Genomic DNA, 5,558 nt, shown 5'->3' with positions numbered 1-5,558 from the left:
CCTCAAATGATCCACCTGCCTTGGCCTCCAAAAGTCCTGGGATTACAAGTGTGAGCCACTGCACCTGGCCTTAAAGCCACTTTTAAGTGTACAATTTGATGGCATTAAGTCCAGTCACAATGTTGTGCAACCATCACTGCTATCTAGTTCTAGAACTTTTTCATCATCCCAATCTGAAACCCTGTATCCCTCAAAAAATAACTCCCCATTCCCCTCTGTCTCCAGCACCTGTTAACCACTATTCTACTTCCTGCCTCTATGAATATACCCATTCCAGGAACCTCATATAAGTGGAATTATGTAACGTCTGTTCTTTTGTGCCTGTCTTATTTCACTTAGCGTAATATTTCCAACTTTCGTCTTCATCATGGCATGCACCTCTCCGAATCCCATTAGCTCAAAGTGCATGACATGTCTGCCTTTAGCCACAGAGGGGCTGGGAAGTGAGTGACCACTTTATTTTTTATTTTATGTTTATTTATTTATTTTTTGAGATGGAGTCTCCCTCTGTACCTCAGGCTGGAATGCAATGGCACGATCTCAGCTCACTGCAACCTCCATCTCCCAAGTTCAAGCGATTCTCTTGCCTCAGCCTCCCAAGTAGCTGGGATCATAGGCACCCGCCACCATGCCTGGCACATTATTTTGTATTTTTAGTAGAGACGGGGTTTCACCATGTTGGCCAGGCTGGTTTGAACTCCTGACCTCAGGTAATAAACCTTGGCCTCCCAAAGTGTGGGATTACAGGTGAGAGCCACCATGCTCTGCCATGAGCATTCTTTTTTTTTTTTTTTTTTTTTTTTTTGAGACGGAGTCTTGCTCTGTCGCCCAGGCTAGAGAGTGCAATGGCCGGATCTCCGCTCACTGCAAGCTCTGCCTCCTGGGTTTATGCCATTCTTCTGCCTCAGCCTCCCGAGTAGCTGGGACTACAGGCGCCCGCCACCTCGCCCGGCTAGTTTTTTTTGTAGTTTTTCGTAGAGACAGGGTTTCACCATGTTAGCCAGGATGGTCTCGATCTCCTGACCTCGTGATCCGCCTGTCTCGGCCTCCCAAAGTGCTGGGATTACAGGCTTGAGCCACCGCGCCCAGCCGAGCATTCTTATACATGTCTGTTGGCACCCAAATGTACAGATTCCTGTTGGGTATATACCTATGAGCAGAACTGTTAGGTCATAGGATTTGGATGTATCAACTTTAGCAGATAGTGTTTTCTGAAGTGGCTGAACCTATTTCCTGCACCCTCACTAGCAATGTATGACAGTTCGCATTGCTTTGCAATCTTGCTCACATTTGGTATTGTCAGTGTATTAGTCCATTTTCACACTGCTAATAGACATACCCGAGACTGGGTAATTTATACATGAAAGAGGTTTAATGGACTCGTTCCACCTGGCTGGGGTGGTCTCAAAATCATGGTGGAAGGCAAGGAAGAGCAAGTCATGTTTTACATGGATGGCAGCAGGCAAAGAGAGTTCGTGCAGGGGAACCCCCTCTTATAAAACCATCAGATCTCATGAGACTTATTCACTCTCCTGAAAACAGCACAGGAAAGACCCTCCTCCATGATCAATTACCTTCCACTTGGTCCCTCCCACAACACATGGGAATTGTGGGAGCTACAATTCAAGATGAAATTTGAATGGGGACACAGCCAAATCATTATCAGGTAGCTTTTTAAATTTTTGCCTGCAGGGTGAGGGTGACTTTGTAGTGGTATCACTATGGTTTCAATTTTCATTTCTCTTGTCACTAAAGAGGTTGAACCTCTTCAGATGTTAATTGGCCATCTGGAAATCCTCTTTTGAAAGGTACTATGAGTCTTGGCCTATTTGACTATGAGCTGGATTTTTTTTTCTCATTTATTTGTAAGTGTTCTTTATATGTTCTGGATATGGGTCATTTGTTGGTTATATGTACTGAAAATATCTTCTCCTGCTATAGGGCTTGACATCTCACTTGGTATGATATGTTTTGATGAACTAAAGGTTTTAGTTTTTCTTTTTTGGGGGGTAGAGTTGGGGTCTTGCTATGTTGTCCAGGCTGATCTTGAATTCCTGGCATCAAGTGATCTACCTTGGCCTCCCAAAGTGCTGGGTACAGATAAGAGCTACCATGCCCCTCGAGTTTTTAACTTCTGTGTTGCTCATATAATCTCTCTCTCTCTCTTTTATTTTTTTTAAGACAGAGTCTTGATCTGTCGCCCAGGCTGGAGTACAGTGGCACGATTTCGGCTCACTGCAAGCTCCACCTCCATGGTTCACACCATTCTCCTGCCTCAGCCTCCTGAGTAGCTGGGACTAGAGGTGCCTGCCACCACACCTGGCTAATTTTTTGTATTTTTATTAGAGATGGGGTTTCACCGTGTTAGCCAGGATGGTCTCAATCTCCCGACTTCATGATCCACTGCCTTGGCCTCCCAAAGTGCAGGGATTACAGGCATGAACCACCATGCCCGGCCCATAATCTCTTTTTTTAATATCCTATTTAAGAAATTCTTTTTTTTTTTTTTTTGACAGAGTCTTACTCTGTCTCCCGGGCTGGAGTGCAATGGCATGATTTTGGCTCACTGCAACCTCTGTCTCCTGGGTTCAAGCAGTTCTCCTGTCTCAGCCTCCCAAGTAGCTGAGGTTATAGGCATGCACCACCACACCCGGCTAATTTTTGTATTTGTAGTAGAGATGGGGTTTTGCCATGCTGGCTAGCCTGATCTCAAACTCCTGACTGCAGGTGATCTGCCGCCTTGGCCTCCTAAAGCTCTGGGATTACAGATGTGAGCCACTGCACTCAGCTCTGTTTAAGAAATTCTTTTTTCTTTCTTTTTTTTTTTTTTGAGATGGAATCTCACTCTGTCACCCAGGATGGAGTGCAGTGGCACAATCTCAGCTCACTGCAACCTCCGCCTCCTGGGTTCAAGCGATTCTCCTGCGTCAGCCTCCAAGTAGCTGGGACTACAGGTGCGTGCCACCACACCCTAATTTTTGTATTTTTAGTAGAGACGGGGTTTCACCGTGTTAGCCAGGATGGTCTCGATCTCCTGATTTTGTGATCTGCCCGCCTTGGCCTCCCAAAGTGTGCTGGGATTACAAGCATGAGCCACTGTGCCCAGCCAAGAAATTCTTTAAAAAAAAAAAGAAATTCTTTAGTAGCACAGAGACTGAAGAAAAAAATTCTTGCCAATTTCCTCATTTATTCAGGTATTGAATTTCTCTCAATAATCTTTGGCCAGGTGTGGTGGCTCGCACCTGTAATTTCACACTTTGGGAGGCTAAGACAGGCAGATCACTTGAGCGCAGAAGTTCCAGACCAGTCTGAGCAACATGACAAAAACCCATTTGTACAAAAAATGCCAAAAAATTAGCTGGGTGTGGTGATGCATGACCATAATCCCAGCTTCTCAGGAGGCTGAGGATTGCTGGAGCCGAGGAAGTAGAGGCTGCAGTGAGCCAAGATCATGCCGCTGTATTCCAGCCTGGGCGATAGAGTGAGACCCTAAAATAATAATAATCTTTTATTAGTTATTCATGGGCATCTGATATTTTCTGATGCCATTGTAAAATGGTAGAAGTTTTTAAAGAGAGACTTAATTTTAGTATAGTTTTAGATTTACAGAAAAGTTACAAAGACCGTACAGAGATCCTGTAGTGGTATAATTTTTAAAATTAAAAAACTTTACATTTCATTTTCTAATTGTTGCCGTTTTGTAGAAATACAATTGTATTTTGTATATTGACTCTTTTTTTTTTTTTTTTTGAGACAGAGTCTCTCTCCCTGTTACATCTTTTTTATTTTTAGATCAATATAGTGAAAGTTTGCTGGGTGCAGTGGCTCAGGCCTGTAATCCCAGCACTTTGGGAGGCCAAGGCAGGATGATCACTTGATCTCAGGAGTTTGGAACTAGACTGGGTAGCATAGTGAGACCCCATTTCTACAAACAATTAAAAATTAGTTGGGGATGGTGGTGCAAACCTGCAGTTCCAGCTACTTGGGAGGCTGAGGCAGGAGGATCACTTCAACTTGAGATTTTGAGGCTGCAGTGAGCTTTGATTGCACCACTGTACTCCAGCGTGGTTGATAGAGGAAGACTCTGTCTCTAAGAAAAAAAAGTATGGGGCCAGGCACAGTGGCTCATGCCTGTAATTCCAGCACTTTGGGAGACTGAGGCAGGCGGATCACGAGGTCAGGAGTTCGAGACCAGCCTCGGAAACATAGTGAAATCTCATCTCTACTAAAAATACAAAAAATTAGCCTGGCGTGGTGGCGAGTGCCTGTAATCCCAGTCATTTGGGAGGCTGAGGCAGGAGAGTCGCTTGAACCAGGAGGTGGAGGTTGCAGTGAGCCAAGATCACGCTACTACACTCCAGCCCTGGTGACAGTGCAAGGCTCTGTCCCTAGAATAAATAAATAAATAAATAAAAGAAAAAAATATGGTAGAAGTTTGTGTGGGCACTAAGTAAAAGACTGTATATTTCTTTTTTCTTTTCTTTTTTTCTTCTTCTTTTTTTTTTTTTTTCCTTGAGACGGAGTCTCACTCTGTTGCCCAGGCTGGAGTGCAGCGGTATGATCTTGGCTTACTGCAACCTCTGCCTCCCAGGTTCCAGCGATTCTACTGCCTCAGCCTCCCGAGTAGCCGGGATTACAGGCGCATACCTGGCTAATTTTTGTATTTTCAGTAGAAACGGGGTTTCACCACGTTGGCCAGGCTGGTCTTGAACTCCTGACCTCAGGTGATTTGCCTGCCTCGGCCTCCCAAAGTGCTGGGATTATAGGCCTGAGCCACCGCGCCCGGCCACAAGACTGTATATTTCTGATGCGGAGCTTCCCTCTACATGCCAAACTGTGATTCAGCCAAAAGTTGACTCTTGTATCTTGGGTGAGGGAGGCCACATTCAAGGAGTGCTGGTCCCACTAGCTCCCGGCAGGCTGACCACATTTGGTCTTTTTTTTTTTTTCTTTTTCTTTTTTTGAGACAAGGTCTCACTCTGGTGCCCACACTAGAGTGCAGTGGCGTGATCTTAGCTCACTGCAACCTCTGCCTCCTGGGCTCAAGCGATTCTCCCACCTCAGCCCCACAAGTAGCTGGGACTACAGGTGCAAACCACCACACCTGGCTAGTTTTGTTTGTTTGTTTGGTTGGTTGTTTTTTTGAGACGGAGTCTTGCTCTGTCACCCAGGTTAGAGTGCAGTGGTGGTGATCTTGGCTCACTGCAACCTCCAACTCCTGGGTTCAAGTGATTATTCTGCCTCAGCCTCCCGAGTAGATGGGACTACAGGTGCGTACCACCACGCCCAGCTAATTTTTGTATTTTTAGTAGAGATGGGGTTTCACCATATTGGCCAGGCTGGTCTTGAACTCCTGATCTCATTATCCGCCCGCCTCGGCCTCTCAGAGTGCTGGGATTACAGGCGTGAGCCACCGCGCCCAGCCCCACCTGGCTAATTTTTGTATTTTTTGTAGAGATGGGTTTTCACCATGTTGCCCAGGCTGCTCTTTAACTCCTGAGCTCAAGTGATCCACCCACCTCAGTATCCCGAAGTGGTAGGATTACAGGCATGAGCCA

General features: G+C 45.6%; 1 long non-coding RNA gene across 1 annotated transcript; it reads left to right on the top strand.

The window, feature by feature from the left end:
• Window positions 1–1,844: 1,844 nt before the first annotated feature.
• LOC144336617 (uncharacterized) lies at window positions 1,845–4,528 on the top strand. The gene is made up of 2 exons (XR_013408586.1): window positions 1,845–2,278; window positions 4,393–4,528. It is a non-coding gene; the product is annotated as an uncharacterized LOC144336617 (long non-coding RNA).
• Window positions 4,529–5,558: the final 1,030 nt, after the last annotated feature.

Source organism: Macaca mulatta, chromosome 1, assembly GCF_049350105.2.
Source record: "Macaca mulatta isolate MMU2019108-1 chromosome 1, T2T-MMU8v2.0, whole genome shotgun sequence".
Classification (NCBI taxonomy): domain Eukaryota; kingdom Metazoa; phylum Chordata; class Mammalia; order Primates; family Cercopithecidae; genus Macaca; species Macaca mulatta.
Note: the sequence above shows the minus strand (reverse complement) of the source record. Positions and strands in the feature narration are given on the sequence as shown.